Genomic DNA, 24,180 nt, shown 5'->3' with positions numbered 1-24,180 from the left:
TCCTCACATTGCCATCAATTCACTCTAAATCCCACCCCTCACCCACACAGCAGGGGCAACTTACCTACCTACCTGCCTGCATGCCTTTGGAATATTGGAAGAAACTGGAGCTCTCAGAGGAAACACAGGGAAAACATGCAAACTCCACTCAGACAGCGGCCAAGGTCAGGACTGAACCTAGCTCTCTGGTGCTGAGATACAATGGTTCATCCAACTTTGCCACTATGCTGCCCAGAGAGGATGTTCAGAGAGAGAATAGAGTGCAGCAGCACAGAGAGTCTGAAGATAAAGAAAGGGTGAATTTTCAAAGGCCTGTGAACAAAGTTGCTCCGACCGTTACTGGTTTGTCTGTAACAGAATGTGGGACAGCTCTAGTGACATAGGTTTGATTCTGACCTCAGACGCACTCTATATGAAACTTGCATCAACTCTGCACCCACCCCAGTGTTCCAGTTTACTCATACATCCCAAAGGTGTAATGTTTTATAGGTTAACTGGCAACTGTAAACTATCCTCAGTATGGATGACTAACGGAAGATTCAGGGGGTGGATTTAATGACTGTGTGAGGAGGAAATTGGATAATAAGTGGGGGAATGGTATTAATGCAGGGCTTTCCAATTTGGGTCAACAGACCCCTGGGTTAATGGTAAGGATCCATGGCATTAAAAAGGTTGGAAACCCCTGCTTTAGCGGGATTGCCCTGAAATCTGGAACAGGAATGATTTCACAATCACTCTGTGTAAAATTTTTAAAATTTAAATAATGAACTCAGCATTAGATTGCAAAGTGCATCGGGAATGTCGGTAAGGTCCGAACATTAGGAACCCTGGCATCATGAGGAAGATTAATTTAGCACTCTGGATTCAAGCCGAGATTCTTGATATGGAAGATCTGTCCTCTAATAAAGTTAATATCCCCAACATGTTGGTTATTAACCTCAAAGTCTTTTGAGTTTGAGAACAGCCACATAACAAGGTAAGTTATAAATTAGCGATTGTCAATTGTTCAGTTATGAGCACACTGAACACCCTGTGTTTCTGACACTTCGCAGCCAACTGAAGGGGAGTGTTCTGATTCTCATCCCTAGTCTTCAAGTCAGTGCCATGACCAATCAGCATCCAGTCAGTGTTTACACAGCCACTCACAGCTGCCAGTTGCAGTGATGTCTACCCAATTCGACTGACAGCATTAACATTAGCTTTGTGGTCAAGCAAATTCACAAGACAGCGGAGTTTGCCATTATGGACAGCAAGTGTCCATCTAGATTCTTCAGTGGCATTAGGGTCAGCACGTCTTTCCAGGAGCTCAGTGACACCTCCCTCTCGGTTGTGGCAGGATGCCAGGCGCAAAGGAGTCCACTCAGTGCCCCACTGAAATTCAGGTCAGATAAGCTATCAATCAGGAGTCATACAGCTGTCATTTGACCTTTCAAAGCAGCAAAGTAGTGGCATCCAGTTGTGTAAGGACTTCAAAGGTTCAAAGGATCAATTTATTATCAAAGTATACAACTCTGAGATGCTTCAATTCTTCAGGTTGCCATGAAACCAAGAAAGAAAAGAAAGGCGGAGCAATCATCGACCCCCAAGTCCCCCCTCCCACACAAAAACCAAGCAAAACGGATCAGGCATTTCAACCACCAAATCCTTCCTCCCGCACAAAAACCCAGCAAAATGGATCAGGCTCAATGACCCCCAAGTCCCTCCCCCGCATAAAAAAAATGAACAGAACAGATCAGGCACAACGACCCCCCGAATCCCCCTCCCTGCACAAAAAAAACCAAGCCAAAAAACACAAAATATAAAAACTATAAGACTGAAAAAACGATTTTGTAGTTTAAATCCGCATTCAAAATGCAGAAAAAACCTGAGCAACACTCTCTGCAGCAGCAGGCCCTCCCTCTCAGGCAACTGGTGCTCGCCCTCTGCACTCTCTTCGATGCTTCAATCACCCTCGTTGCTTTAATCAATAAACAATGGGAGCTTTAATCGGTAAAATGGGGTTGAACATTGGCTCGCGTCCCGTCCTGCGACCTTCTCACCACGAGGTTCGCTCACACTTCCTCTGCCTCACAGAATCCACTCGGAGAAGGCGGAGCACTGAAGCACCCAACTGATCTACAAACGGCAAAACACGGTCTCCAGCAGTTCCAGAATCACATCCAAGAAGAGAAAAAAACGTAAAGGACATAAAAGAAGTGAAAAAGATGGTTTCTTGATCTATCCAGGAGATGTCGACCAAAGGAGTGTTGTACGCAGCCGCCATCTTGACCGAAAAGATTTACTGGACTTGTTGTCAGGAGAAGGGGGTTAAGAGAGATAATAAATCAGCCATAATGGAATGGTGGAGCAGGACATTTGATTGACATTCGCCCCATGCATCAGGAGATGCCTGCAGATACCTGTATGGCCATTCAGTGCTGACAAGTGCAGAGGAGTGTAATGAGAGTGGTCTACACAATTGATATCAGATCCACTGCTCACCAGCAACCTCGCCACTCAGAAACACCCCCCCAACACATACTAGATGCAGTGGTGTCTTGAGGCTAATCTGTGCTTCACTTAGATCAGCTCCTTGACCAATCAGCAGCTTCATGATGTCGCAGTGACCGTAATACGTGGCGCGGTGGAGGAGCGCGAGGCAGTTCATCTCCTGTAAATTGACGTTGGCGAACCAAATGAAGAGCATGAAGATTACGTTCTCATGGCCCTTCTGAGATGCCACTTGAAGAGGCATTCACCCATCACCCTCTTTTACATTGATGTGGGCATCTTTGTCCAAAAGCAATCAGGCAATGTCGTTGTCGCCATTTTGAGAGGCCAAGTGCAAAGATGTCCATTTATAGGTTTCAAAGGTACATTTAATGTCAGAGAAATGCACAATATACATCCTGAAATTCTTTTTCTTCACAAACATCTACGAAAACAGAGGAGTGCCCCAAAGAATGAATGACCGTCATATGTTAGAACCCCTCGGTTCCCCCTCTCACACACAAGCATCAGCAAGGCATTGACCCTCTCCCCCACCAGAAAAAACAACAGCACCCCCCACCGAGCACTCAAGCATCAGCAAAGACACAGACTTGCAGTACCCCAAAGATTACTCATTCACCCAGTATTCAACATACCACAGGCTCTCTCTCCCTAATAAGGGAAAAAGAGGTGTCCCCGTTTCACAGCAAGAGGGGAAAAATAACAAACAACTCACTGATTTATGATGTCAAAAGTCTATTGAGTTGCTTTTTCCGAGCTCTGTGCCCGGAGAATCGGCCCCGGAAAGGCTCAGGTCTCTGGACACACAGCTCTCGATGTTCCGTGTTCTCCCGCGACGCCTCAGTCAGGGGCACCTGCCTTGAATCAGCCCGTCTCCAGAGCCACGAAAATCCGGCACCCTGAAGGCACGCTAGTCTTCCAAGCCGCGTCTTTGGGATATCAAAAAGCAGCCTGTCATGAGGCTCTGACAGCAGGTCCCATTCCCACTCTTCGTCCATTCCCTCCTAGATTAAGAGTATGCACCCGCTCCACAAAGCTATTTTGTGCGGTCAGTATCGGTGGTGTGGCCCCTCTGGATATTTGAGCATTTACAAAGCCTTCTGCACTTCATTACAAGCTACACAAACTCCAGATCTCCAGTCAAAGTGTGGTCTTCCACATAGTTCAGTGCAACATGCATTTTTCTGAATATTCTCTTCAAATTACTGATGTCTCTTTCCACTAGAGACTGCAACAGTTCCTTTCTAGAATCAATGGGGTCTCACCTACATCCTACGATAAAAAAAAATAAGAATGTAAGGAACAGATGCAGGGATAGATCAATGCAATACCCTGAGGCCACTTTGACATTTAATATGATCCATAAGGAAAGCAGAAAAAGCTGGGGGTAGTCAGCTAGTTAGGCAGCATCTGTGGAGAGGGAAATGAGATCAACGTTTCATGAGTGAAGGTTGACAGGTTCTTGATTAGTAAGGGTGGTAAAGGTTACGGGGAGAAGAATGCAGGAGAATGGGGTTGAGAGAGATAATAAATCAGCCATAATGGACTAATTCTGTTCCTATGACTTATGGTCTTATGAGAACAGTCATTTACCTGATTATTAGTACATAAATCCAAAGCATGTTCTATGTTTGTCAGATTATCAGAAATTACAAGTGAAGCACAGAGAAGAAGGAATGAGTTTCATTGGATGGGTCCAGGAAGCTGTTAAAAAACAAAGAACTGTAGGAAGATCGTGGCCTAAGATTTTACCCATGCAGGTTTGGAGAAAGCATTTTGACATCTGCATTTTGAGAATGGAATTTGACTCCTTGTCACCACACTGACTATACTCCCAAATTCAAAGTTCAAAATTCAAAGTCAATTTATTATGATAGTACATATATGTCACCATCTACTAACTTGAAATTCACTTTCTTTCTGGCATTCCCAGTAGAACAGTGAAATACAAGGACGGATGTCAATATAGTAAGACCATTCAACTGGAACATGGTTTATTTGCATCTTAGTACCATTAAATTGTCTCGGTCCTGAAGCTCTTGGAATCTTTACCGAACAAAAATGCATCAATCACAGTTTTAAATTAAACTCTGGCTTCAAGCTTCAATGGTTTGAAGAGGAACTTCAATGGTGTGAAGGAGGGCCATTTGACTTCTACTTCCCAGACCAAACATTTAAGACTGCAGCTTTATATTTAAGCCTCAGTCCTTCCCATGCAGCAGAAGGAATAGTTTTCCCATATCCATCCAATAAACTCATTTAAATTGAGGTTAAATTATGCATATGTGTCATGTAATTAGAAATAGGAAATGCTTGATGTAATGATCAGGCCAAGCAGCATCTATAGAGGGAAAGCAGTTAACATTTCCGGTCACTGTCTTCTATCAGAGCACAGGTGCTGCCTGAGCTGTTGTGTATTGACAGTACTTTCTGTTGTATTTCATCTTCCACCATTCACTATTTCTGTCAGCCAAGGGATAGGATAAATTGTCATTAAGCCATTGACTTGCAGACTGCATTCTGTGATGGTTCATTTTTAGGCCCAGTTTCTAAACGCTACCTTATAAAACCATAGGAACATAATAATTTATCGTAAACTCTTAAACATAGAAGACAATTTTAATCCAATTGTTAGTTAGAAACCAGCAAGAGGGTTGCTAAAGTGCACTTGTAACTTAATCATTACGTCCCCCTTAATTTCTCACCAACTTCACATCAATCCTGATTATAACCCAGTCTGTATATCAGGGGTTATGAAGCCATTGAATCTGACTGCAATCTTAAACCAATCTGAGCCATGGGGAAACCAGTTTTATACTCATGCTGGATAAAGACAAAATGAGACTATTTCATAAAGGTTTAATTTTCATCAATTTGCCTCACAGAGAAAGAACAGGAGTTTTGTTTGATAAATTGCATTGTTTGTGATTTTAAATGTGAGAAGGGATGCCGTAGACTGTGACAACTTATAATCTATCCAGCTCTTGAAAGACAGAATTAAAAATTGGCCTGGGATTTCGTCAACTTCCAGTTTAACATCTGCTCCTTCTCAAATAGCGTAATTTAACACTTAAATCGAGGCTGAGTCTAGGTAATTGACAGTCTTTGCAAGCAGATACAGCTTAAAGGTTTCAATTCGGGCACTATGAAGATAAAAATTAGTTTAGAGTAATAAAAAAACACCTAGGAGAGTAAAGTCTAGAACATTAAGCATTATCACTGGGGTCTCTTCTGCAACCCCCCACCCCCCCACCAGCCAGGACGCATACCAGAGGTTCATAGAGCCCTCAGCATTGTCAAGGACCCATCACATCCATCCAATAATTTCTTTGACCTCCTACCATCAGGCAAAGGTACCACAGTATAAGAATGAGGACAGTTAGGCTGGGTATCAGTTTCATCCCCCAGGCTGTGAGACTTCAGAACACCCTGCTACCACCAGGTACACAGCACCAGTAGCATTATACTGTTGTATATTGAACTATATCTCATAAATGCACTCTATGTCAACTTGTACATCGACAGAATATTTTTTCTGTTTTTATTATTTGTTAATATTATCGTGTTTGTTGTATCTGTGCACAACTACATATCAATTAAACAAAACCGCACACGTGGGAGAAGACTTGAACTGGTGTATTCACATTGTAGCAAGAGAGAGCAAGGGAGAGAAATAAGCACACACAGAGAACAGTGCATGCACAGGCAACAGATCAGTACATAGTGCTGGGGGGATCATTGCTCTAAAAGAAATAGAACCATACATTACACTTTCTCCGGCTTTGGATTAATGCGACATAAACTGTGTGGTGAACTACATATACCTGTCTGGACACGCCCCTCTGCTGACTGCTCCTGTGGCTCCTCCCACAGACCCCTGTATAAAGGCGATTGGAGGCACTGCTCCCTCCTCAGTCTCCAGGATGTTGTGTGGTGGTCTCTTGCTACTAATCGTGGTCTCTTGCAGCTAATAAAAGCCTATCGTTCACCTCCCGTCTCCGAGAGTTATTGATGGTGCATCAAACTGTATATGTACAAACCATTTAAATTCCCTTTCATAAACCCATATATTCCAAGTAAACATGCTTGCTCAATAACAGTCCATAACTAACTTCACAGTTCTAAAGATTCAGTCTTTTGCGTAACGCTTTGTTTCTTTCAGGATAGCACCTCTGGGCATGTGGAGTGGCATCAGGTTTGGTAGGTGTCCTGTCCAAGACAACATTCTCAGTTTCTGGTGTAAGATTGCTGTGAGTGACATCATCACTGAGAGGTAAGTCCAGTAGCTGTAATGTGTCCATCTTGATGGATGCAGTCGACTCAGGTGTGTTCTTCATTTGAGCATCCAGTATCTGGTCCACCTCATGTCTCCATGTCTGATCTCCAACATCCACTATGTCTTCTCGGTAGTCATGCACTAGGACTTCCTGTCCAATCTTGAAGCTCCTTGCTGCTTCCCTTGGCAACAGGCTGAACTGTTTATACTGCACTTCTCTCCGTAGATCCAGTTTCAGGAGGTCTGTGCGAGATCTCAGATTCCTGTTCATGAAAGCCATTGCAGGTGTTTGATTTGTCATTGCATGAACGGAGTTCAATACACAAAAAGGAAGTTGTCCACCTTCTGCTGTAGAAAAATGTCCTCCTTGTCCACATCTTTAATGGACACCTTGAAGTTTTGGATAAACCTTTCAGCTAACCTATTCATTGCTGGGTGGCAAGGAGCTGACTTGAAAAGTCTGATTCCATTTAACTTCATGAACAGTTGGAATTCTTCTGATGCGTAATGTGGTCCATTGTCACTCACAATTTGTTCTGGAAAGCCATTTCTGGTGAAGATAGTCCTCAGGGTGGAGACAGTCTTTGCTGAGGTGGTTGACTTCATTTGTATAAACTCTGACCACTTTGAATGAGCAATCAGGAATATAGAGTCCATGAATTGCCCAGCGAAGCCAATATGTACTCTTTACCATGGTGACGAATGCCAACCCCATGAGTGTAGCAGTGCTTGTGGGGGTGCATTTTGAACTTCTTGGCATCCCGGAGAGCTTTTGGTCAAGTCTTCAATATGTCTATCTATTCCTGGCCACCACACGTAGCTCCGTGCGAGACTCTTCATCTTGACCATACCCAGGTGTCCTTCATGCAGATTCTTGAACACTCTGGTGCCCAGTTTAGAGGGAACCGCAACACATCAAATTCTTTGACATACAGACAGTTGGTCTCATCTCACTGAGATCTTTGGAAACATAGGATTACCATGAGCTGGCCATCCTTGCATGGTGATGTCATAGACTTTTGACAATGTCGGGTCATTTCTTGTTTCCCTTTGTATTTTGGAAATTGTTACTGGCAACTGGTCCACCAATGCGGTGTGGAACACTTCTGCTGGGTCACAGTATGATGACTTTTCTTATTCAGTTGCCAAAAAATGGAAGATATGACAAGCCATCAGTGTTGCTGTGTTTTTGGTACCCTTGAACTCCATATCGTAAGAGTGGGCTCCTAGGAATAATGCCCAACATTGTAACCGGGTCCCTTCCTAGGATTGACAATAGACACAAAGGGTTGGTAATCTGTCACTAGTGTAAACTTTTGTCTATAGAAGTAGTGATGGAATTTCTTTATTCCCCGTACTAGATGAAGGGCCTCTTTGTTGATCAGTGTGTGGTTTCATTCTGCACTCATGAGTGATCTTGAAGCAAGTGCAATCGGATGTTCAGATCCATCTTTCATAGTGTATGACAAAAGAGCTCCAATGAAATAAGGGGATACATCGCACACCAGACTGATGGGCAGGGATGGGTCATAATGGGCAGGCAGTTCATCAGATATTATCAGTCTCTTTCTTTCCTTGAATGCTCTTTCACATCTTTCTGACCCTTCCCACTTTGCTCCTGTCTGTCAATGGATGCAGCACTGTAACAATGCTTGGGAGAAATCGATGTAGTAGTAGCTTACAAGGCCCAAGTATGACCCGAGTTGTGACACATTTTCCAGTTTGGTTGCCTGTAGCACTGCTTCAATCTTCTCTTGGGACTTACGTAGGCCCTGCTTGTCAATGACATGTCCACAGTATGAGATTTCATTCTTGAAAAACTCACATTTCTCTCTCTTTGCACACAGGCCATACTCACCAGCGTTAACACTGGCAGCTCGTTCCACACTCTCACCACTCTCTGAGTGAAGAGGTTTCATTCTTAGGTTCCATTTAAAGAGGTATGGCTGTTCAGTAGTTACAATAATGGACTAACATTTCAAGTAATGCCAACTCAAACCCTATCATTAAACCATCAGATATATGTTACTAAATAAAGCCATCCCTAATATCATTTAGACTAAAGATCCTGCTGCCCCATACTCAAGTATAGCCCACAAGAAGTTGGCTCTTCTTGTCCTTCAAATTACTCAACACACTGCATTTACCTGTAGAAGCTTGAGCAATACCACTAACGGACAACTGACCTACCAGCACTACCCTCATTCAGAGCAGAAAAATTCTGCAAGATCATTCTACCTGTTAGATTCTAAACCTAACAGGTTTGATCGTGTTTAACCATGTTTTTCAGCATCATCTCCCAGGAATGATCAAAACCAACTATCAATTGTAAATTATCACTCAAGACAGCTACTTTATGGTGATCCCGTTTCTTCCTAACTATTTTCCTTTATTTCCCTAATATGTGATTTTAATTTCTTTTTTTAATGTTTTTACTGTTCTCCAACTTTTTTTGGGTTAATATTTTTCTCTCTCGTGTTTAGCATCTTTACTCCACCTAAGCATGGCCACACTTAATTCAACACTGCCATGAGGTAGAGTTAATTACAATATTCCTTTGTGATCCAAAACCTTGGACCTCAAAAGATAGGTTGGTGCAAACCATATGTTTCTATGCACCCGGCCATGGACCTTTGTGTCATGTGACAACTACTCTGTTTCTAGAGAACAAATACATACTCATCATTGCTATCCATCTCTGACAACAAACTCAGCTTCTGCAATTCATAATTTTCAGTCTCTGCAAATATTATTTGGTTCTGAGGAAGGGAGAAAAGGAACGTTGATTGACTGCTAGGAATTTCTACATATTAATTCATTTTATTTTCTCAAGATCATGTATCATCTTGAAGGGCTGAGTGTTTGCCAACTGAATTGCCTTTCAAGCAGCACACATATTCTAACAAATAATAAATAAATGAGCTATGCTTGCTCATTTTGTTTTATCTCACTGTCAGCATACCCGAACCTATCGATACAAAAATATTCAATCCATGTTCCAGCTGTGACATAGTGGCTGGCACTCTAGCTTCAGAGTCTTATAATCAGAATCAGAATCAGGTTTATTATCACCAGCATGTGACGTGAAATTTAACTTAGCAGCAGCAGTTCAACACAATGCCTAAACTAACAGAGAGAGACAAAAAAAATAAAACATAATAATAAATAAACAAGTAAATCAATTACATATATTGAATAGATTTTTTTTAAATGTGCAAAAACAGGAATACTGTATATTAAAAAAAGTGAGGTAGTGTTCAAAGATTCAATGTCCAATGTCGGATGGCAAAGGGGAAGAAGCTGTTCCTGAATCACTGAGTGTGTGCATTCAGGCTTCTGTACCTCCTACCTGATGGTAACAGTGAGAAAAGGGCATGCCCTGGGTGCTGGAGGTCCTTAATAATGGACACTGCCTTTCTGAGACACCGCTCCGTGAAGATGTCCTGGGTACTTTGTAGGCTAGTACCCAAGATGGAGCTGACTAGATTTACAACCTTCTGCAGCTTCTTTTGGTCCTGTGCAGTAACCCCTCCATACCAGACAGTGATGCAGCCTGTCAGAATGCTCTCCACGGTACAACTATAGAAGTTTTTGAGTGTATTTGCTGACATGCCAAACCTCTTCAAACTCCTAATAAAGTATAGTCACTGTCTTGTCTTCTTTATAATTGCATCGATGTATTGGGACCAGGTTAGATCCTCAGAGATCTTGTTACCTAGGAGCTTGAAGCTGCTCACTCTCTCCACTTCTGATCCCTCTATGAGGATTGGTATGTGTTCCTTTGTCTTACCCTTCCTGAAGTCCACAATCAGCTCTTTCATCTTACTGACGTTGAGTGCCAGGTTGTTGCTGTGGCACCATTCCACTAGTTGGCATATCTCACTCCTGTACACCTTCTCGTCTCCATCTGAGATTCTACCAACAATGGTTATATCGTCAGCAAATTTGTAGATGGTATTTGAGCTATGCCTAGCCACACAGTCATGTGTATACAGAGAGTAGAGCAGTGGACTAAGCACACACCCCTGAGGTGCACCAGTGTTGATCGTCAGCAAGGAGGATATGTTATCACCAATCTGTACAGATTGAGGTCTTCCGGTTAGCAAGTTGAGGATCCAATTGCAGAGGGAGGTACAGAGGCCCAGGTTCTGTAACTTGTCAATCAGGATTGTGGGAATGGTGGTATTAAATGCTGAGCTATAGTCGATGAACAGCATTCTGACGTAGGTGTTTGTGTTGTCTAGGTGGTCTAAAGCCGTGTGAAGAGCCATTGAGATTGTGTCTGCTGTTGACCTATTGTGGCGATAGGCAAATTGCAATGGGTCCAGGTCCTTGCTGAGGCAGGAGTTCAGTCTAGTCATGACCAACCTCTCAAAGCATTTCATCACTGTCGATGTGAGTGCTACCGGGCGATAGTCATTAAGGAACTTCACATTATTCTTCTTAGGCACTGGTATGATTATTGCCTTTTTGAAGCAAGTGGGAACCTCCGCCCATAGCAGTGAGAGGTTGAAAATGTCTTTGAATACTCCCGCCGGTTGGTTGGCACAGGTTTTCAGAGTCTTACCAGGTATTCCTTCGGGACCTTCTGCCTTGTGAAGGTTCACTCTCTTTAAAGACAGTCTAACATCGGCCTCTGAGACAGAGATCACAGGGTCATCAGGTGCAGCATGGATCTTCACAGCTGTAGTTGTGTTCTCCCTTTCAAAGCGGGTATAGAAGGTGTTGAGTTCATCTGGTAGTGAAGCATCGCTGCCATTCATACTATTGGATTTCGCTTTGTAGGAAGTAATGTCTTGCAGACCCTGCCAGAGTTGCCATGCATCTGATATCGCCTCCAACCTCATTCAAAATTGTCTATTGGCCCTTGGCCCTCCACAAATCATACCTGGTTTTCTGGTACAGGCCTGGGTCGCCAGACTTGAATGCCACAGATCTAGCCTTCAGCAGATGACGTACCTCCTAGTTCATCCACGGCTTTTGGTTTGGGAATGTACAGTAAGTCTTTGTAGGCGCACACTCATCCACACAGATTTTAATGAAGTCAGTAACAACTGCAGCGTACTCATCCAGGTTGGAAGATGAATCCCTGAATACAGTCCAGTCCACCGATTCAAAGCAGTCCTGTAGGAATTGCGGATTCCATCATAGTCCACACACTTGAGCCTCAACACATCCCAAATACATTTCAATAAAAAAAACAATTGTCACAATTATATTTGCAGGACCATATAATGTATAAATTAACTGCCCAATTTTATTTGTTCTTACAGAAACTATACTTCAAAATTATTTCATTTACTGTGAAGCTTTGTTATTTAATCTGTGCTGTGAAAAGAGTTCTATTAATATTAATCTTTCTTAGTTCAACACAAATTTTTAAAAAAGAAGCTCTTATGAAGATAAATAACACCAATGAAGATCTGCACATGTGAAAGGTAGGACATAGTGACTGAAGAACTATCCTTGACATCTCAGTTCAGTTCAGTTCAGTTTCAGCTTATTGTCATTTAGAAAACACAAATGCAATGCAGTTAAAATATGAGACAACGTTCCTCCAGAATGATATCTCAAAAGCACATGACAAAACAGACTACACCAGAAAATCCACATAATGTTTGGCAATCCCCAAACCAGAGTCCAGAGAGGCTGCTGCGTATTAATATTGCGCTACCATCTTAGCGCGTTCCCCGGAAAGGAGCTCCAAACCCACCAGACAAAACAGACTACCCAGACACACCAAGTCAGGAGACCAACTCTAGCACCCAACAAGACCAAAAACTAAAGCTACAAGACCTGCACAAAACCACATAGTTACAACAGTGCAAACAATACCATAATTGATTAAAAAAAACAGACCATGGGCACAGTAAAAATAGTCCAAAGATGTTAAAAGACTATAAGTTCAAAAGAAACCACCACACAGTTTCCACAAGTCCTCAGGGTCCCGATAGACTCATCATCCCACGCCAGCGGCAGAAGGGAATACCCCCGCTATGGACTTCCACGGCGCCGCCCAACCCAGCCTCGCAGACACAGCACACAGTGAAAGCGCCCTGACCACAGTGGACTCCGAGTCTGTTGAACCTCTGAGCCTCCAACCATCCCCTCCGGCACAGCTTCTCCGAGCACCATCCTCTGCCGAGCGCACTACGACGCCCCCGCCACTGGCCACCGGCAACGCGACCCCGAGGACTGGGGGCCTGTTCTTCTCAGCAGAGACCCGGACCTCACAGCAGCAGCAGCAACGAAGAAGGCCTTCCTGGAGATTTCCAGATGTTCCTCCGTGCTCCCACATCCGTTTTTCATCAGATTAGGATTGTGCACGGCACCCCGCTTAACAAATAACAGATATCAGCTCTGGAGTGGCCGCTGCAAGCTGCGTCGCGCCGCCATCTTGGACGTATCATTATCTTGAATATCTGAAAATTGTAAAAGCCCCACAATGTTTTGGTGACCACAATGATTTCTGGAAAATAAAATGTTTTAAATTAATGATTGATCTTTTGTCTTAACTTAAAATCAAGAAAATTAGAAATACTTAACAGGCCAGTTAGCATCTTTGGAAAAAGGAATAGAGGTTTAGGTTGGTAATTTTTCATCAGTGTGCTCTGACGATTGGCGATGAACCTGAAACATTAACACTGTTTCTCACTCCACATCCTGCCCGAATTGTTGATCATTTCCAGAATTATCCAATTTTAATTAAGGTTTCCTGCATCTGCAGGCTTTTAGTTTGCAATATCAGTTTGAACTTCTTGGAAGTGATCGGTGCATTTATCAACACAAGAAATTCTGCAGATGCTGGAAATCCAGAGCAATACACAGAAAATGCTGGAGGAACTGAGTATGTCAAACAGCATCTATGGAGAGGAATAAACAGTTGACACTTCAGGCTGAGACCCTTCTTTAGTACTCTTGAAGAAGAGTCTCAGTGCAAATATGGCCTGGGTGTAAACGTAAGACATATTTTTCCCAAAGAATTTTCAGGATGTCTGATTCACGCTAGTTTTACACTGAAACATGCTGCACATGGACATCTTCATCAGTTTCTGCTTCCTAAATTATGCCCCAATGGATCTCATTAATACACTTCTGCTACCATGCAAGGGCTCTTGTATTTGCCTCAGTTTAGGCCTGTTGCTTTAATCCCAAAAGGTCCCCAAATCTCTGCTGTGAAATGGCAAATTATTTTGCCGCACTTTTTAAGTTATTTCTCATCACTAAAACCTAGATTGATTTTTGCTTTGAACAATTTAAATAAGTGTCTTTAAAGTCTATAACATAAAACTAGTTTTAAAAAATCCATCCTTATCATAACCTACTGCATTTGATGTACATAAATCAAGGGCTGGAAGAAAGAATGCTATTGGGAACCTGTGCAGATATCAGGCCCACAGTACTTGGAGCATTCTGTAATGTTGAAGGTCGTTCTTTTAGATGGCTAGTATATCAAAACATTAACTAAATAAGCAGTCACCATTTCAGGCTGAGGTCCTTCATCCGGGCTGGAAAGGAAGGGGGGATGAAGCCAGAATAAGAACAGGGGTGGAGGGGAAGGAGTAAAGGCTGGCAGGTGATAGGTGAGGCCAGGGGGAAGGTATGTGGGTGAAGGGTGGGGGGGGTACAAGAGCTAAAGGGCTGAAGAAGAAGGAATCTAATAGGAGGGGAGAGTGCACCATGGGAGAAAGGGAAGGAGGAGGGGCACCAGAGGGAGGTGATAGGTATGTGAGGAGAAGAGAAGAGGTAAGTGGGTTGCCAGAATGAGGAATGGAAAAAAGAGAGAAGAGAGAAGGCGGAGAAATTACCGGAAGTTACAGAAATCAATGTTCCTGCTGACAGGTGGAGACTATCCAGTAGTGTTGCTTCTCCAACCTTCCTTGTAATATTTTTTAATTATTAATTTCCTATTGAATTTATGCCCTAACATTTTAGTCCATACATATTCTGTGTATTTCCCTGACAGGCACTGGGATAACAATATTCCCTTCCACCACCACCCCCTCCAGAAAGGAGGATAAACTTTGAAATAAGTAGAGTGAAATGTCTGCTGAGGATCTATATAAGAGGTTTACGCTGAGGCAAACAATTACTCTCAGATTCGGTATGAAATCTCTCCTGTGGTTAGTTGTGGGGAAGGTGTTATGGTGGAAGGATTGCTGGGCAAATTGCAGATTTCTTAGACACGCGAGAGACTGCAGACTGAATTTCTCCTGCGTTTTTTAATGTTGATTCAGATATTGTACTTTTGTTCAAACGTAAACAATGACGATAAGGTCAAATATTCAATCATCTCCATCACAAATCATTTTCAATGTAATAATAATATTTCAATATAAAGTAATATAATGCATCTCAAAGGCATGGGTTGAATGAATAAATATGTCTGGAGAAATCATATGAAAAACTACTAGGCTACAGGAAATAGGTTGTTTTCTGTGAGGAATGATGAGGAGGGCTGCCAATATTATGACTTAGAGACATTTGGGCAAGTTTTGACAACAGGTTGTGAGTCTGGATAGGTATCAGGACTTTCAAGATATATAGAGTGCTGAAATATTCCTAAGATTGGATTTTCTTTTTAGAGACATCACTCTGTGTTCGTAGAGGGGTGACCCAACAAAAGCAAGGCCCAACAAAGCAGGATACAGCAAATGTCTACAAACTAGACCATTGGTAGAAAGCCAAATATACATTCATTCAGGAAATGAAAAATATTAAAAATGCAGATGCTACAAATCTGAAACAAAAACAGGAAGTTTTGGACACCCTCAGGTCAGGAACCATTAACAGTATCAGATAGATGCTTTATCATAAAATGTATATATCACCTATCATAACCTCAGAAGCAATTTGAAGTCAGTGAGGCTCTTTTGAATCAGAAATCACAGCAAATAATTTACACACGACAGCCTCTAACAAAAGAACAACATGATACTAAGCAGGTGATCTGATCTGATGATGTTTATGAGGATGTCAGCCAACTTACCATTCCTTCAATTTGAAAATTGTCAGAATCCTATACTCATTGTACTATAGATGAAGTTTGCTCAGCCCACCACACAGGTAACAATATACTTTTGGTATATTGGAGCGGGAGAACTCATTTAACTTCCCGTGCAATCCTAACTATGCGATATTCCATCAATACTTGGAATACTTGGAATTTCAGACTGTCTCTAGAATGAAAGTTCAAGACATTACTGAGTTTTGTAACATAATGAAGTCTAACTTGTAAACATCATGCTCAACTCCAAAAGGTACGTTTGACAATTTTAGTGGCGTATAGATGATGGTTCCTCTTTTAGCAGATCTTTCCATTAGTTCCATATTACTACAAGATACCTGTATCTTCCCATTTTGATAATTGAAGATCTGCAATTTATATAATATAAAAACAAGATGCCTTTTACTAAAACTAATCAATGAGCTCCAAAACCTTGGTCTCAATACCTCCTTGTGCAACTGGATCCTCGATTTCCTCACTTGCAGACCCCAGTCAGTTCAGATTGGCAATGGCATCTCCTCCACAACGTCCCTCAGCACAGGTAAACCACAAGGCCATGTGTTTAACCTCCTGCTCTACTCATTTTACACTTATGACTGTTCTGGCTAAGAACAGCTCTGATGTCATATTCAAGTTTGCTAATGACACTACTGTCGTTGGCCAAATCAAGGGTGGTGATGAATCAGCATATAGAGAAATATTGAAAATCTAGCTGAGTGGTGTCATAACAACAACCTCTTACTCAATGTCAGGAAGACAAAGGAACTGATTATAAACTTCGGGTGAGGGAAACCAGAGGTCCATGAGCCAGTCCTCATCAGAGGATCAGAGGTGGAGAGGGTCAGAAACTTTAAATTCTTGGGTGTTACTATTTCAGAGGATCTGTCCTGGGCCCAGCACATAAATTCAATTGCAAAGAAAGCACAGCAGCATTTCTACTTCCTTAGGATTTTGCAGAGGTTCGGCAAATTAGGTTTGTCTAATACTTTGACAAACTTCTATAGATGTGTAGTGGAGAGTATATTGACTGGCTGCATCACAGCCTGGAATGGAAACACCAATGCCTCTGAACAGAAAATCCTACACAAATTAGTGGATTTGACTCAGTACATCATGGGTAAAGCCCTCCCCATCATTGAGCACGTCTACATGAAACACTGCCATAGGATCATAGGATCCATCATCAGCGATCCCCAGCACCCAAGTCATGCTCTCTTTTTGCTGATACCATCAGGTTGAAGGTATAAGAGCCTCAGGACTTACATCGCCAGGTTCAAGAACAGTTACCACTCCTCAACCATCAGGCTCTTCAACAAAAGAGGGTAACTACACTCACTTGCCTCATCATTGAAAAGTTCCTACAACCAGTGACCTCACTTCCAAGGACTCATCATGTCATGTTTTCAATATTTATTGCTTATTTATTTATTATTATGATCTCACTTTAAGGACTCTTTATCTCATTATCTCATGTTCTTATTTATTGCTATTTATTTATCTTTTCATTTGCACCGTTAGTTGTCTTCTGCTCTCTGGATGATCTGTCATTGATCCTGTTAAAGTTACTATTCTATAGATTTGCTGAGTATGCCCGCATGACAATAAATCTCAGGATTGTATAAGGTGACGTATATGTACTTTGATAATAAAATTTACTTCAAACTTTGAATACAAACATTTCCTTCATATACGTGTCACTTTGTTGATTAAAATTCACTATTGTTTTGTTGTTTGGTTTGACAAGTGAGAGTAGCACAGAGGGAGATATGCAGTGCAATCCTCTGAGCAAGCAATTATTATCAACGGTATTTAACAACTGGTTGTAGTTTTTCATAGATTCTATTGCATTTCTTTGTTCTACTGTGAATGCCTGCAAAAAATGAATCTGGGGTAGTATATGGTGACATATACGTATAATAAATTTGATAATAAACTTACTTTGAACTTTGAATTTGATTATCCTATCTTCAGCCTCTTATACCTGTCCAATGAAATTCAACATGGACTTAGAGGCTCCCCCTGCATTTAGTAATCCTATTGTGGCTAGAAATAAATGTTAAAGTGATATAATGTAATGGACTTGAGCTAGCTTTTCTCTAGGGCAGTAGGGAAAGGATATTCTTACATGTCTGACATGGAAAGGACTGTGCATTTAAGCAGATGCATTGCCAGACCTTTATTGGTCTGCAGTAACTGCATGCAGTTTCAAATGTCATGCAAGAAGGCACATAAGCAAGTACACCCTTGCGACTTGTCAAGATTTCCTAAGGACAAAATCCTTAATAGAAATTTTTACTTCAAATCACAGGGACAAATCAGAGAACCTTCCAGTGAGTTGACAATGGATGGAAACAAGAGTTGGCCTCAGTTCTCTGAAGGATGATTGGACACCACTGCATTGTAGGTCGATGACTAGGAAAATATTGGAAAGGTCAGAGCTCTACCCAATCCTAAACAGACTGTCTGGCTAATCTGCATCATAGAAGATTCCTAGGTTGCTCTCAGTCATCTATACAGATCATTTCACTACAACAATACATTGAGGTAGGATGCGGGAAAGTAAAATAGAAAAGATCTAGTTTTCATGTTGTCAATGTGATTTACTTTTCACAAAGTGTCAGAGTAAGAACATTGAGATGATTGGTGATTCTGTGGGATTCTATCATGTTGCAAATTTGTCTTATCTCTGTTTTCAATTTCTTTAGTCTGAAGACAAGATTCTCCAGTCTTTCCTCTGACGTGTACCTTGGCTTCTCTGTACTGCCATCTGTTAAGAAAAAGCTGAATACTGATTCATCTATATCCAGGCTGAAGGGAAACGACTGGATTATTTCCCCAACGAATCTTGCCTAAGGACCACAATGCTAATCGACTCAATAACCAACTCACTCACTCAAATATATTGTCAACTAATTTCTCTATATTTTAAAGCATTTGCTGCCAACTCAGATTCAAATTAATTTATTTATCACATGTACATTGAAACATACAGTGAAAACCTCCCAGGAATGAAAGGCTTTAAGAAGGGAACAAGGCAAAACCTTGGGAATTATATACCGGTGAGTCTCATGTCAATTGTAGGGAAATTGCTGGAGAAAATTCTAAGGGGTAGGACATTTGGAAACCCTTGGCCTAATTAGGCAGAGCCAGCATGTCTTTGTGCAAGACAGATGTGCCTTACCAACTTGATTGAGTTTTATGACAAGGTAATGAGAGAGATTGATGAGGGTAGGACAGTGAATGTTGTCTACATGGATTTCAGTAAGGCGTTTGACAAAGTCCCTCATGGGAGGCTAATCCAGGAGACTGAGATGCAAGGGGTCTGCAGCAAAATGGTTGTTTGGATTCGGAACTGGCTTGCACATAGTAGACAGAGGGTAGTAGTTGAAGGGACTTTATTGAGCGGGAGATCTGTAATTAGTCTGTGCTGGGACTTCTGCTGTTTGTGATGTATATAAGTGACCTGGATGAAAATGTAGATGGGTGGGTTGGTAAATTTGCGGATGATACCAAGATTGGTGGAGTTGTGGAACAGTGTTGAAGACTGGCAAAGAATACAGCACAATATGGATCAGTTGCAGATATGGGCTGAGAAATGGCAGATAGAGTTTAACCCAGATAAGTGTGAGGTGTTGCCCCTCGGTAGGGCAAAGATCTTTAACAGTATTACTGAGCAGAGAGATCTTGAGATCCAAGTTCATAACTCTTTGAAAGTGGCTGCACAGATTGGTAAGGTGATTAAGAAGGCATATAGAATATTTGCTTTTATTAGTCAAGGCACTGAATTCAAAAGTCAGGAGGTTATGTTGCAAATTCATATAAGTCTGGTCAGGCCACATCTGGAGTATTGCATACAGTTCTGGTTGCCCCACTGTAGGAAGGATGTTGAGGCTTTGGAGAGGGTGCAGAAGAAGTTTACCAGGACGCTGCCTGGTTTAGAGGGCATGTGTTATCATGAGAGGCTCAATAAACTTGGGTCATTTTCTCTATAGCACTGGAGGCTGAGGGGAGGTTTATAAGATTATGAGAGGCATAGAGAGAGTAGACAGGGAATATCTGTTTCCCAGGGTAGAAATGTCTAATACCAGAGGGCATACATTAAAGGTGAGGGGGATGAGTTCAAGGGGGATGTGAGAGGTAAGTCTTTTACTCAGAGAGTGGTGTGGAAGGCACTGGCTGGTATGGCGGAGGTGGCAAATACATTAGGGGCTTTTAAGAGACAATTGGATAGGCACATGGATGTAAGGAAGATGAAGGGATATGGACATTGTGTAGGTAGGAAGGATTAGTATTTGGGTGTTTTAAATTTGCTTTTTAGCTGACGGTACAACATTGTGGGCTGAATGGCCTGCTCCTGCTCTGTGCTCTTCTATGTTCAATGTTAATGCATGAGGAGCATTTAATGGCTCTAGAACTGTACTCACTGGAGGTTAGAAGAATGAGAGGATATGTCATTGAACCCAATCAAATGTTGAAAGTTCTAGATGATGGTTTTTTTTTTGTAGTTGTATTGTAGAAACTCATAAAAAATTAATTAAAAAAAAGAAAGTTCTAGATAGAGTGGGCGTGGATTTTTCCTGTAGTGGGTATGTCTAGGACCAGAAAGCACAGCCTCTGAATAGAAGGACGTCCCTTTAGAACAGGGATTGTTTGGCCAGTGGATAGTAAATCTGTGGAACTCATTGCCACAGATGCTATGGAGGCCAAGTCATTGGGTATATTTAAAGCGGAGGCTGATAGGATCTCGATTAGTAAGGGGTGGTAAAGGTTACAGGGAGAAAGCAGGAAATGGGGTTGAGAGGGAAAATAAATCAGCCACGATGAAATGGTGGAGGAGACTCAATGGGCCGAATGGCCTGATTGTGCACTTTGGTCTTGTTGTCTTATGGTTTGTTTTAACAGTCAACACAACTAAGGTTGTGCTGGGAGCAGTCCACAGTTATCACCACATAACTTTGCTTTAGCTAATGGGTAAACTTGCACTTTATTTCTGCCTGACCTCCTGCTCACTAACTCAAGTCAGCAGTCCTTTTTGAAAATAATGTCCTTTTTCAGGTAACTTCAAAGCAGAATAAATCTGCCTCTGCAGGATTCACATGTCATCAAGCTGTGGCAGGTCATAACAGAGCAGTTTAATTCACTGTGTACTGCTGAGTCTCATCCTCCATGTGCTGATCCTGTCATTGATGTTACTGCCCACATAGAACATGCACTTACATCTCGATGTTGGAATACCTTATTATTTTTTCTCAGAAGCAGTGTTGGATTTCTGCTTGATGACTATCACTTCTTTGAGAGCTGTATTTCACTATTTCATTCTCCCTTTATTCGTCGGCTTGTCGCGATGGAGAAGCTTGTGAATTCCTGAGATCCCTAGAGTGGTGCCATCTGGAGCTTAGCCCCTGCTTGGGTCACCCACGGGGGAGGTTCCAGCCAAAAAGCCATCCAACCAAGACCTCCGTGGTGGAGCTGGCAGAAGATGATGATGCATCACAGTGGCAGTGAAGGCTGCAACAGTGAAAGGTCCCCAGTTGTCTTGCCCTCCATACCACTGGACCCTGACCACAGCCCGTGTGGTGGCAGATCGTGCATCAGCCTCCTCACATCAAACAAGTCACTCACAGGTGTTCTCCATCCTAACATCCTGGATTCAATCACGCACCGATAGACAACTCTTTAAGGAGAACATCATACTTAATGATCACACTACTACTAATCATCCCCTGCATCATAGTGTAGAGTGATTTTTTTTTAAAATTGTGTATTATTGGGCTGGGGAAGGGAATGACAAAGTACTCTGCCTTTTACGTTTAATTGCTTCTGCCCTACTCAGAGGGAAAGTACACCATCCGCAGACTTTCTTCTGTTGGGCTCAGTATCTGGGAATTTCATTCCTGGGCCATCACCAGATCAATGCTGCTCAGTAATAACAGTTACAGCTTCCACACTCAGTTTTCTGTGTCCTTTCCTCCATTAAATTAGATTAGGATTGACTTTATCTAAAATTCCATTAACTTTCCTTGCTTCTAGTGGCACTAATTTCCTTGCCTAACAAAAATTAATTTTGCCATATAAATTTTAACTTGCCTCCTGCCTTGACTATTTTTATTTGGTGGGTGTCAGATTTTCTGATTTTTCCACTCTTTGTGTGAAGATTTGATTCCTAGTATCACACTGAAAAGTCAAATGTTAATTTAAGTTTGATCTTCTGAGTGTTTCCAGCATGCATTGTTTTAATCTCTAATTTAATCTGCCTTGGACTGGATTTTCAGAGGAAATAGTTTAGACTTGCCTATATTATCAATTTCTTTAGGCATGCTAACCAGTCCTTCTCAGTGCCCTTTTCTCTTGACCCTTGTGATTATTCTCGCTTGCGTGCATCTCCGATCTCCTTTCAATGTCACTGATTGATTCTCTTTCCATAAATCACACAGGCTATGATTTCTGGAATATGACTATCTACAAAGTAAAAAAGTTTGGCCTCACATTCACATTATTTCTTTTGCACAAATTTTTACATTTATGTATCCAGGTCCCTCAATCATCAACTAATGGAAACAGCTTCCCTTTTTATAAACCAACTAAACTAGTTAACACCTTGTAAACCTCAATTAAATCTCTTTTTATATGGTTAGACTGGAGACCATTTGGTCCAAGCAGGGTCCTCAATTTAACCATATTGCTCCACGGATGTTGCCTGATCTGCTAAGTACCGCCACAAGTTGGTTACTAAGTATTTCCTCACTAACTACCTCACTGTTTAACAAGTTTCCAAGCTTTGTGTCATCTGCAAAGTTGGTAAATTTACCCTTTTTACCTATTTCTTAAGCACTAATATGTGCTAAAAAAAAAAACTCATGGTCTTAGCACTGACTCTCAGTGGTGGGGAACATCACTGTCCTCCACAGGCCAATCTAAAAAAAAACTACCTTCTGCTTTCTATCTTTGAGTTTCCTCTCCATGTTGGTATTGACTGTTTGCTTCCAGGAGTCTCAATCTTGTTAACCAGCTCTCTGTATGGTAGTAATGCAGTATGCATTACTCAGAGTACTCTCTGTATGCAGTAATAGAACACTGCAGCAAAAAAAAACCAGACCTTTCAGTCCATCTAGTCCATACTGAACTATTAATCTGCCTTGTCTCATCACCCTGCATCCAGACCACAGCCCTCTATACCTCTCACGAATGTTGAAATTGAATGGAAATTTGGAAAAGCATTATAAAATGCTTTCCAAAACACTATGGAGACAACATCCATTACATTCCCCTCATCAACTTTCTCGATTATCTCAGCGAAAGACTGAATTGGTTAGTCAACAGCATTTAAAAAATGATGTGCTGGTTTTCTCTTAGTTACTTCATCAAGCACCTATGGATATTTTATAAAATCTCCACAACTGAGGTTAATATGGGTTGCTGTCGCCTACCATGTCCTTGCATCGCTTTATGGACATCATGCCCTTATATCCAGAGAGGACTGGTATCTCGAGGCAAGCTCCACACCAACCTCCCTCAGCAATCTATCATTTAAATCTGGCAACCTTTTACCTTAGGCATAGTCATGCTTTCTAGAAATAGCCCTTTTCAACATTCACCTCATCCATTTTCCCTTCCATTGAGATTTAGGCAGCATTCTTTTCCAAGATAAAGGTCAATACAACGTTCTCATTTACCCTTCAAGCTGTGCTTCCTCTCTCTATCCACAGATCATCTCCCTAATTGACTTCAAGTGTTCTTTTTATTTACTATATCCATTGCAATACATCTTATTCATGTTTCCTGACATTCTTCTCTCCTCTCTCGTTGCTTGCCATTCAATATTCAAGGTTCAAGATTTAAGATTGTTTAATGTCATTTTCTGAACACAAGTGTAAAGGAGAATGAAATAATTGTTACTCTGAATTGGATACAGCTTAAAAGATGCAGAAGATAAAGAACACAATAATAAGAAGAACACAATAAATATAAATACATAAGATAGCTTATATACATAGATTCATTATCCATAAAGTGCTGTGAAGCTGTACATAAGGTGACTGTCAGGAAATGATAAAGTAGTGGTGGAGTTAGTGGGTGAAGGTGTTGATCAGCCTTACTGCTTGTGGAAAGTAATTGTTTTTGAGTTCTGTTTCAATTCTCTCACAACTTATCACATTCAGGCTGGTTTGGTTCCCTTAGGAATTATGCCTCAGACATTTCCCAATGTCACTGTACAGTTCTGTAATTCCCTTGCAGACTTGCTGCTGTAACATTCCCTCATGATTTGACAGCCTGTTGGTATGGAAACTGTGTTTGGACTACAACTCTTTTCTGGGGAACTCTGCTGCACCCATGCCAAGACTGTACATCTGTCTTGAGGGCAATGCCAAAAACACAGTCTGACACACCAGATACAGTTTTAGCCAGA

General features: G+C 41.6%; 1 pseudogene; it reads right to left on the bottom strand.

Annotated features, from left to right (window-relative positions):
• Nucleotides 1-981: 981 nt before the first annotated feature.
• LOC140716711 (uncharacterized) lies at nt 982-23,336 on the bottom strand (annotated as a pseudogene).
• Nucleotides 23,337-24,180: the final 844 nt, after the last annotated feature.

Source organism: Hemitrygon akajei, chromosome 26, assembly GCF_048418815.1.
Source record: "Hemitrygon akajei chromosome 26, sHemAka1.3, whole genome shotgun sequence".
NCBI lineage: Eukaryota > Metazoa > Chordata > Chondrichthyes > Myliobatiformes > Dasyatidae > Hemitrygon > Hemitrygon akajei.
The sequence above is the reverse complement of the archived record's forward strand: the minus strand, read 5'-3'. Positions and strand labels throughout refer to the sequence as shown.